Source organism: Carlito syrichta, unplaced genomic scaffold, assembly GCF_000164805.1.
Source record: "Carlito syrichta isolate Samal-C Ts95f unplaced genomic scaffold, Tarsius_syrichta-2.0.1 Scaffold287776, whole genome shotgun sequence".
Taxonomy (NCBI): Eukaryota; Metazoa; Chordata; class Mammalia; order Primates; family Tarsiidae; genus Carlito; species Carlito syrichta.
In genome coordinates this window covers 1-11628 of record NW_007231872.1, presented here as the reverse complement: position 1 = coordinate 11628, position 11628 = coordinate 1, and the positions used below count along the sequence as shown (strand labels likewise).

Below are 11628 nucleotides of genomic sequence, written 5' to 3'. Positions count from 1 at the left end.
TTCCATCTTTCTTGATTGCTTGAAATACTTTCAATAGGCTTGGTATCAGCTCTTCCTTGTATGTTTTTAGAACTCTGCTGGAAAGCCTTTGGGTGCAGGACTTTTTTTTGTGGGTAGTTTTCTTATGACAGAGTCAATTTCCTGTTATTGATCTACTTAATGTCTCAATTTCTTTTTGTATCAATCTTGGGAGGTTATGTGATGTCAGAAAGTCCTCCATTTCACTTAGGTTTTCAAGCTTGTTTCCATACAGGTGTGCACAGTAATTGCTAATAATTTTTTGTATTTCTTCAGGGTTTGTCATGATTTGGTCTTTTGCATTTCTGATTGTGTTTATTTGGGTTTTTTCTCTCTTTTTCTTGGTCAATCTGGCTAGGGGTCCATCAATCTAGTTTATCCTTTCCAAGAACCAGCTTTTTGTTTTGTTGATTTTTTCCTGTGATATTTTTGTCTTCTATGTTCTGTATATGGGCTTTTACTTTGATGATTTGGATTCTTCTGCTGAAGTTAGGGTTTTGGTGGTCTTGTCTTTCCAGCTCCCTTAGGTGTTATGTTAGGCTGTTAACTTGTGAGCTTTCCATTTTCTTAATGAGTGGTCATAAAGAAATGAATTCCCCTCTCAGTACTGCTTTCATAACATCCCAGAGGTTCAAAATTTCTTTATACTCTTAAAAAAAATTATTTGCTAAAGTGGGTTATAGCCATTGATATTTATTGTATTAGAAATTAAAACTGATGTTTTAAAGTATTAACTTGAAACTGATAACAATTGCCTTTTCACAAGATGGTGCCGAAGGCCAAGAAGGAAGCTCCTGGCACACATCCTGTTCCTGCCCCTCCTAAAGCCGAAGCCAAAGCAAAGGTATTGAAGGCCAAGCAGTGCTGAAAGGCGTCCACAGCCACAAAAAAAAGAAGATCCGCACATCACCCACTTTCCGGAGGCCCAAGACTCTGTGGCTCTGAAGGCAGCCCAAATATCCTCAGAAGAGCGCTCCCAGGAGAAACAAGCTTGACCATTATGCCATCATCAAGTTTCCCCTAACCACTGAGTCTGCCATGAAGAAAACAGAAGACAACAGCACACTCGTGTTCATCGTGGATGTCAAAGCCAACAAGCACCAGATAAAACAGGCTGTGAAGAAGCTCTATGATATTGATGTTGCCAAGGTCAACACCCTGATTAGGCCTGATGGAGAGAAGAAGGCATATGTTCGACCAGCTCCTGATTATGATGCTTTGGATGTTGCCAACAAAATTGGGATCATTTAAACAGAGTCCAGCTGGCTAATTCTAAATATATATCTTCTCACCATTAAAAAAAAAAAGAAGAAAGAAACTAATAACAATTGTGATATAACATATTTTGATTTAAAAAATTTTTTCCAAAACAAAAAGAAATTAGCAAAATTGAGAATGACTTTGTTTCATATTTTTGCAAATCTGGTAGGACAGAAGATAGTTGGGGTCTCCTACCTGCTCCTGCATTCAATCTATTGTCATCATAATCATATATCCTCTAGAAAAGTCTACTGTATACTTTTGAGAGCATGACAGGAAAAAGGTAAAGAAAACCTTGGTAGTATTATTATAATTTTCATCCTATGGACTCCTTGCAAAGGTCTAGGGATGGAAGGGGAATGGCCTTCCAGGGGTCTCCAGGACACACTTTGAAAATCATCTTCAAAAACTGCAGTATACTTGCATAACATACATATACACCCCAAAAAGTTCACTGCAGTACAACAACAAATTGGAAACAAACAAAACATTTACCAAAGAATGAAGTGGATATACAATGGCATGCTACATAGCAACTTAAAATAAATGAACTAGAGCTACATGAATCAACATAATATCTCCAACGCTGTTTTCAAAAACAAGGTGAAGGATGACAATTTACATAAGATAAACTTTTATAAGTGCAAAATGTATATAACTTTGAAAATATTTAAAATAGCACTATTTCCAACCTATGAATAAATGTCTATATAGCAGTAGTACAAAATCATGTATGGGAAATACAAACACCAAACTCATGGTAGTTTTTTCCAGAGAGAGAAGTTAACAGAATGGGACAGAAGCGAGGGACTCCTACTGCACACATGGTATATAATCTCAAAGAAAGAAAAAAATGTGAAGGATACTAAATGTTAAAAATTATTTAGTCTTTGAGTCTTTCTACATATTAGAAATACTTCACAATAAAATATCAAAAAATCAAAAATTTAAAAAGAGAGAGAGAGAGAACAAATTTTCTGCTCTATAGGCTTTAGGAAGATAAAAATCTTGCACCATCCTCTGTTACCATCAGTTCAGGCAGATTAGTTCACACTGGACTTTAATGCTAAATTTGCTCCTAAAATATTTTCATAAAACATTTTTTTCACAAATGAGTTTTTATGACAATTCAAATTCAAAATCTTTGGATTCTTTTTAAGGAATTGTAATGAATTATTTTAAGGAATTATTATGAATCAAAAAGTCCTAATATTGCTGAGCTAAGGAATTGCTGTCAACAACAGTTAAATTTTTTAAAAAAACAACCTATGAATAACTCCATGTAAAAACAAAAATCCAAAAAGACTGTCCCTTTTCCTTCCTAAACTATAGGAAGGTTTTAGCAAGTCATGGTTGAATAGGTACAGAATTATAGGTTCACAGAATAAAACTTCATAATAATGCAAAATTTGGAGAGGTATAAATTTGTCCCACCATGAGCTTTTATAAATATTATGACATGAGGAAGTGTCAACAAGCTGTCAATTTAATGCAACTATTTTTTTCTAATTAATTTATATTTTAGGAACATATTTATGTTTTTTACTACAAGCATCTGCCTCGTTTAAATAAAGTAACTCCTACCTACTCTTTTCTAGGTTGTTTAAAAATGACTTGCTAAAACCTAAATAAGACCATACACTTGGAGATTTTATACACACAGATCTATTTATTCTACCAGTTAAACATTGATTCTAAAGAGAAAGGATGGTATTAAAAACAAAGCAAAGCTTTATCCATTGCTTTTTTGCTTTTCTTTTTTTTTTTTTTAAAGACAGGCTATTTACCTTGAATTTCAAATGGAATTAAAGGAGGGCTCGAGATTTAAAGGAGTGTAAGTTTTTAAAAATGTGAAACAGTTAAAAGACTTTACATTTTTCATCAATAACTTTTTTCAAAAATACTATCACTACAGTGCTCAACAGCAATCTTCAGTTCCTATATGTTCAATCAAACTTCGTTTTTTAAAAACTGTCTCGTACTTCTACGCTGTTGGTGGGAGTGTAAACTAGTGCAACCTCTGTGGAAAGCAGTGTGGCGATTCCTAAAAGCTCTAAATATCAACCTCCCATATGACGCTGCAATCCCCCTATTGGGAATATATCCTGAAGAACTCAAATCACTCTATAAAAAAGATACCTGCATACGTATGTTTATCGCAGCATTGTTCACAATAGCAAGAACCTGGAAACAACCATGCTGCCCATCAAAAGAGGACTGGATTTTAAAAATGTGGTACATATACACGATGGAATACTACACAGCCATAAAAAAGAACAAAATCATGAATTTTGCAGCAACCTGAATGGAACTAGAGTCTATAATACTGAGTGACCTCTCACAGAAATAAAGATACGAGTATCACATGTTCTCACTGATATAATGGACCTTGAACATCCAGTGTAATACTATAAGAAAATGACGGTAGCAAATATCTGTCTGGGGACAGAGAAACACCTCTTATCAACAGGGTGCCTGAATGAAACGTATTTGTATACCTAACACTTAACTGTACTCCACAACATCATAATAAAAAATATTGATAAATAATAAATAAATAAATAAATAACTGTCACGTTCTCATTGAATTATAAAACCTACATTTGTTTCTTGTTTTTTTAACAAGCTTCTTTCTTAATGTTTAGTGTATGCTAGGCACTGTTAACTTATTTAATTCCTAAAACATCCCTCTGAGGTAGATATCATCATTATTCCCATTTCATAAATGAGGCACAGATCATAAATTACATACCTTGTTCAAGGTCCCAAAAGTTATAAATGGAGAGCCAGGATTCAAATCTAGAATACATGCCAACATGAAGCCATACTTTTAAAATCCTCCACTTTTTCAGATTTTTCACATCATTATTTTCAAATTTGGGGAAACTAAAAGCAAACTGGTTTTTTGGTTTTGTTTATTCATAAAAGCAAATTAGCAGGTTTAAGAAGTATGAGGCAAGCTGGGCTCGGTGGCTCAGCCTGTAATCCCACGCTTTGGGGGGCTGAGGTGAGTGAATTGCCTGAGCCCGCGGGTTCGAGACCCGCCTGGGCAACTTGGCGAGACCTCAGCTCTACAATAAATTAAAAAATCAGCCAGGCATGGTAGCGTATGCCTGTAATTCCAGTTACTCAGAAGGCTGAGGCGGAAGGATCACTGGAGCCCAGCAGGTCAAGGCTGCAATGGCTGGGAGCGGCCACTGCACTCCAGTCTGGGTGACAGAGTGAGACTCCAACTCAAAAATAATTAAAAAAAAGAAGTATGAGGCAGTGGAAAGGGGGCTCTAGTGACCGTATTTATCAAATTAGTGGAGAAAAAAACAAAAAGAATGGCATGACAGTACAGCAGAACTGAGGTAGAAGAGAACACATTCAATTAGGGACAAAATTCTTTAGCACTGCCTAAAGAACAAGCAAGTAAAGGTATCTGGAAAGCTGGGGCGGAAGGAGGGAGGAGAGGTCCATCTCCGTCTTGGGGAGGGGGCAGCTGTGCTGGAGCTAGAGGAGAGAAGGGAGGCGTCAAAGGGCAAGTGAGTCTTGAGGCGTCAGCAGGATTCATGCAGTAGAGGAAGGAAGGCAGCCTGCCTGCAAGGTGGCAGGAATGATGAGCAAAGGCAGTGATGAAAATGGACAAAGCAGGTTTGGGACCATAGACCAGGTTTAGATTAAGCACAGGATTCACAATAACAGAAGCAGTGACACACAGCATTAGAGTTTTAGGGCAGGGCCAGAGTGTCACCTCACTTAGAATGTAAAATCCTATAAGCAAGACAAGCCTGCGTTCCTGTGCTCTGTGTACTCTGTAGAGTGATCAGATGTCAGGTCCAAGCGTAATGAAGCCTCATTTTTAACATAAGGAAGTCTAAATCTATGAAACTGAAGATAGACTAAAGCTTTCACATTTCATGAAAACATTTTAAAATACATTAATGTAAAGAATTCTTAGACTATTACTAAAAAGTCTATTTTAAAATGTTTACATGCCTAAGAAGGTTTCAATCATTTTACATTTACAGTCATTTACTATTAGACATTTAGTATTCAACTAAGTTTAATTTTTAAGATACATAAGCACCTACTGGGGGCAAGGCACAACACATATAGCGAAAATTTAGATGGAGAACGTGTATCCCTGCACATTCCTACCTGCCGAAGGTGAGGACACCTGACACCTGCAAAGCTTATTCTGATGACAGGCATATTTATCCTACCATACTGACACTATTAATGTCAACAGGGAAACTTGCAAAGAATTTTGGTAAGGTGAAATGTAAACCAACCTTTGGAGAAAGAATGGGATTTGGTAGAAAGATATGGAAAGGAGACTGGGCATTCAAGCCCAAAAGAACAACTCAGGCAAGAATACTGGGTTCTATCAATTTAGAACCATGCCATGTGCCTCTATACATTGTGTTTTATTTACCACCCAATGGATATTTACAGAAGAATTGCCTTTCATGTCCTTGCATACTTAAAATTTATTTAACAGGTAATACAAGTACATGATAAACATTTTTTCAAAAGATACAAAAAAGCAGATAGTGAAAGGTCTCCCTCCTAGCCAAATAAAATTCCCATAAGTTTTCTTCCTGAGATATTCTATGAAACTGCATTTCTTTTTCAACTATTCTAAATTTCAGACTCTCTTCTAATTCTGATTGGCATTTCCATGATTTAGTGATTCTTAACTAAATATCTATGAAACTATGATTCTTTTGGTACTATCCACACACGTTTCACTGAAAACATTAGTACTTTACAATCTAGGTCGGAATTTAAAGTGCACACAGGAATATAGGTTTTAAAAGAAAAAGCCTGAATCTTCCCTCTCAAGTAATATAATTTTATTTCCTCTTTATAAGATATAATTTACCTTTATGTTCTGCCAAACTTCTGTTGAGTCAATTAACTTATCTAGTTAATGTCTTTTTCAAAAGACAAAGACATACAAATACACACACATACATACACACACACACAGACCTTGCTGACCAGTGGTTCTTTATAATCTAGGTGCTTTAATCAGGAAATCAAAGTTGATAATATAGCTAGTTTACATATTAATTGATTATCAAGTTAAGCTGCATTGTTTAGAGTTATGGTCTCCAAAATGGAGCTCATGTGCCCCCAAGACAGCATATAAGGCAACATGTCGAGGTACAGGGAAAAACTGGAACTTATTTACAATCAATTTTCACTTTTTCCTTTAAAAATTTATACTATGGAAAGCTTTATCACACATAGGTCGTCAATATATTGACACGTATAAAATTTATTAAAACACACTGGGAGTACATACTCAAATATAAAATATATTTTGGTAATAAAGGTACATAAAATAAGTTAGAAAATTAAGCAGCTTAATTTAGAAATAAGCACGAGGTGTTTGTTTATTTCTAAAATACACATTTTATTGAGTTTCTAAAGTACATGAAGTGCTAATTTGGGTGGAATAGACAGGGAACGCAAACTGTAAAAGGAAGAGATCAATACAGAACTAGATGGTAAATTTTGAGAGAGAAAGGTAGGTAGCCAATTTTTTTTTATCTGTGTTGGTTTGTTTTGTTTTTGTTTTTTTGAGTCAGGGTCTCACCCTATTGTAGAGTAGAGTACAGTGGCACGATCACAGCTCACCATAGCCTCAGTCTCCTGAGCTCAGGCAATTCTTCCACCTCAGCCTCCTGAGTAGCTGGGACTACAGGCACACATTACCATATCTAGCTAACTTTTTATTTTTATTTATTTACTTATTTTTAGAGACGAGATCTCACTATGTTGCCTAGGCTGGTCTTGAATTCCTGGGCTCAAGCAATCCTCCCGCCTTGGCCTCCCCAAAGTGCTGGGATTACAGGTGTCCCACCATGCCCAGTCTAACATGTTGTTCTTTTTAACCATGTTGAAGGTGTGAACTCTGAAGTCAGGTTCAAATCCTGACTTCACCAGTTACTTTGGAAAAGACTAAATGACATATGTGTAAAGCATCTGTTCAAATGCCAGTATGTACAGTACTGCTCAACATCTGGTATATAAGCAGTCAAACATGTTAACAATAATTATTAAGTAAAAAGAACACCATTTAACAAACATTAGCTTTCTATAATAAAGAGAATGAAACGGCTGACTCATGTTATAATTCAACATGACCTTTTGACAAGATGCTTTTGGGGGTCTAACTAAAATTTATTAGAGCAAATGGAAGCTTTTTTCCCTTTTTATCCCCCTAAATTCCCCTCCATATCATTCCCATGCACGATTTTGTCTTGGAACAGCTAATGTAAATTAAACAATGTCAGTCCCTAGCCAAACGGATACAGGAATAACTGTGTACAGTATATCTTCTTGGCTTCACTTTTATGCAGAACATGTGTTTATATTTTGACCTTTTTGTCTTTTTTCAAAATCAAGAAACATTTTAAAACAGCAGCAACTGGAATGATTTTTTTTTTTAAGTTTCCAAACATATTAAGCTACACATGGCAGAGCCTATTGCTGAAACATTTATAAATGTTACACCAACTGTGTTTATAGTTCTGATTTTTTTAGATTGTTTTGCTTTCATATAAGCCATGACCTGAAAATTTTAGCTCAAATTCTTTCCACAAAATAATTACATAATGAAACAGTCTGAGTCATTTTGAATTTCTGAAACACAAAACTTGCTCCCATAAAGTAATGATCAACATCACAGTGAGTTTTTTGTTTTGTTTTTTTTTAAGTTGGAGTCTCACTCTGTCGCCCAGACTGGAGTGCAGTGGCCGCTCCCGGCCACCGCAGCCTCGACCTGCTGGGCTCTGGCGATCCTTCCGCCTCAGCCTTCCAAGTAGCCAGAATTACAGGTATGCGCTACCACACCCGGCTGATTTTTTGATTCATTGTAGAGAGGAAGTCTCGCTGCCCAGGCGGGTCTTGAACCCGCGGGCTCAGGCAATCCACTCACCTCAGCCTCCCAAAGGCACAGGATTACAGGCTGAGCCACCGAGCCCGGCTACAGTGAGATTTTTATAGTGGGGTTTTGTAACTGTCCCAACCACAACTAGATGAAATGGATAAGACTGGAAGGATAAGAACAAGAACCCGGACACAGTAATTCATCCAACTTGGAAAAATCACTGCATTCTTGTTTCTTTTCTATTGTTTCTTCTTAAGTGACTGATAGAAAAATACAGTCTAATATTAGATTTAACTTCATTGAAAAAGAATCAAAGGACAACAAAACTGGAAATTTTGAAGACAAAAGTACAAAGATACTTTTCTTCAGCTCAATCTTTTCATCTTTTATCTATCACACCTTGATGGAAGACAGAAAGGATTCATATGATGCAAGTTACTATAAATAGCACACAAAATGTCAGTGATAGTTCTGTGAACAAGACCAAATTTATATGGCCAAAACCTACTAAATTGGGTAAGGAACTTCTCTCTGACCTGTCCCATCTATTAAACAAAACTGACTACAAGGTCTATAGACTAATCATTTCCTTTTTCTTAAAATAAGAAGAAAAAAAGGCTGGGTGTGGTAGCTGTAATCCTAGCACTTTTGAAGACCAAGGCAGGGATCCTAGCAGTTTAAGACTAGCCTGGGCAATATAGTGAGACACATCTTCATTAAAAAATCAACAAATTAGCTGGGCATGGAGACACGTGCCTGCAGCCCTAGCTACTCGAGAGGCTGAGGCAGGAGGATCACTTGAGTGCAGGAATTCAAGTGAGCTACGATCATGCCACTGCACTCCAGCTAATAAAAAAACAACAACAACAAAAAGAAAAGAAATATGGAAAAAAAGAAGGACTTGGCTCTCAATAGATATTTGTGCAGTGAGTAAATGAGTACAACATCCTACCTTCCAATTTACACATTCCTTCTAGTAATAGGCCACCCCAGATCTCAGCCCCTCACTCTGACTCCCTATACTTCTAACAGACCCTGCAGTTAGTCACTTCAATCTCCTTCACTGAATTCCTCATCTTAAAATAGTCCATCAATCTCCACCTTCCACTGTAGGCCTTCTCTATTGCTTCTGCTCCTGACAAATGACTTTCTTCATGGTTCATAAATAAACTTCTAATTGACGGATACAAAGGTCTCCTGTTAGTATTTGCAAAGTGAAAAAAGAAACACATTTGTTTTTGCTTTTAACACAGCTATAATAAATCTTGACAGGTGTAAATTTACCAGAATCCATGGAATGAGACTTGCAACAATAAATAGCCACTCAATATTTCCTCCTGTTCTACCCAGGACATCCCTCTATGTGTACCCTCAGACATCTTACATGAGATAACAGCTACACAGATTGATTTTAAGATAGGTAGAAAAATGAAAACATCTAATGCTTCAGTTTCAAACAGGTGTTTGAAGCAAGGTGTTTTCACTGTATGCCCTCTCCTTAGACAAAGTATAAGTTTCTCAGGGAAGGCATCACATGTCCCAAATGGTTGTACTTCTCTCTCTCTCCATCCCTCTCCTATCCCCTCCTGGCTTCACTGCATTTCTCCCTTTACCTCCCTTCTCCCGAAGCCTGAATAATAGCTGGGTAAGAGAAGGAAGGGTACTATTTCAAGTCCTTTGGTTTCCCAATTTCAACCCCTAAAGCAATCGACTTACCATTATTTATTTATTTTTTTTTGGAAAGAAGAGGAAAGATAGATTTATCAAGGGCAAGACATGTTGTGAAGGGCACCACAGGCAGGACAACAGTGAGAGTGCCTGTTGCCTACTCACCATTATTAAAATGAATAATGTTCTTAAATGTTCTACTTTGAAAATCACAACTACCACCTGTAACTCAAACTATTTTTATATCTTTTCGATACTACTGTTTTATGCTCATAACTAAAATAATGGCTTCAATATTTTAGCTATTGTCATCAATGATGTAATCCACTTAAGGAGGATTTAAAACTACCTTGTAAATCTCTAACAGCCAAAAACTATAAAGTCTCATTCATTACAAAATCCTGGAGCTCTCAGCTACAAATTATGAGTTGAAAGGATGTGGATTTTATTACTGCGCAACATAATTTCACATTAAATCCTAAGTAAAACTGCCATATAAGCTCATTTCCTACTTTATCGCTCCAAAAAGTGCAATATTGGATTCATTTCCATAAAACACAGTGAAATTGCTATTCTGCATGAAAAGTGTATAACTATTTAAGATTTCATATCAATGATGTCATTTATGTAACAAGTCACCAGTGCTCACTGGATATACTGTTCTCAGAGCCTTACAAATATTAACACATTTATTCTTGTAACAACCTTATAAGGGAAGTATTATTAATATATTAATAACATATCAATGTTCCTAGTACAGTGCTTTATATATAAAATAAATGTCTGAATTTAAGTTAATCCAAAAAACTAACTTTCACAAACGTTTTTCAAACTGACTAAATGTCGATATATTACAGATATTTTAAATTTCAGTCAGTGTGCTGACTATAACTACTATATAACTATAATCACTAAAATACATTTTTTGAGTGTATGGTGGTGGCCACAGGCCATAGCTTTGTCTCATAATAATTTCCAGTGGTCACAGAAAGAGAGAACAGGTTCTTGGTGAGCCTAATAAATCAGCCAAAGCAACAATTCTTTAAAGATGCAACTACTCTCCACAATGTCCTGCTAACAGTTAGTCCATGAACTCAAGAGGCAATAGAATGAGCCAGTTGAGAAAATTTTCATAGCACATTCTTGGGAACTCATTCTGTCTACTGCCCTTATTGCTTTTGCCACCTTATTTTAGGAAGGCCACATAAACTCTTTCAGAGAAAGTTTTAACTTTTATTCAAGGTATAATGAAGCGTAGCCCTTCTAATTCTATATTTAACACAGATGAAGAATATTTGCTCATAATTCTCTAAGAAAACTTTGTCAGACACATTGAATATTCTTCTGACTCTCCTGCAACCATTCTACCATTTCTTCTCATAGTAAATAATCTTCTCCTAATCTCCCACTACTACCACCACCACTATCTCTTTCAATAGTTTACTTGATCTTGAGGATGTCTTGCAAATTCTCTATTTTCTCTTTGCATTGTAAAAACCAAAGGAAGATAAAGTTATCCAACAAAAATCTGACATAGGACAGAGTTAACAGGATCAAGTAACAGCTATTACGTGGTAAATTTCAATTTATATACTTTTTTTTTTTTTTTTGAGTTGGAGTCTCAATCGGTCGCCCAGACTGGAGTGCAGTGGCCACTCCCGGCCACCGCAGCCTCGCCTGCTGGGCTCCAGCGATCGGTCCACCTCAGCCTTCCGAATAGCCGGAATTACAGGCACGCGCTACCACACCCGGCTGATTTTTTGATTTATTGTAGAGATGAGGTCTCGTTGCCCAGG

At 36.5% G+C, this 11628-nt stretch overlaps 1 pseudogene; it reads left to right on the top strand.

Annotated features, from left to right (window-relative positions):
• Positions 1–784: 784 nt before the first annotated feature.
• Positions 785–1313, top strand: LOC103255042 (annotated as a pseudogene).
• Positions 1314–11628: the final 10315 nt, after the last annotated feature.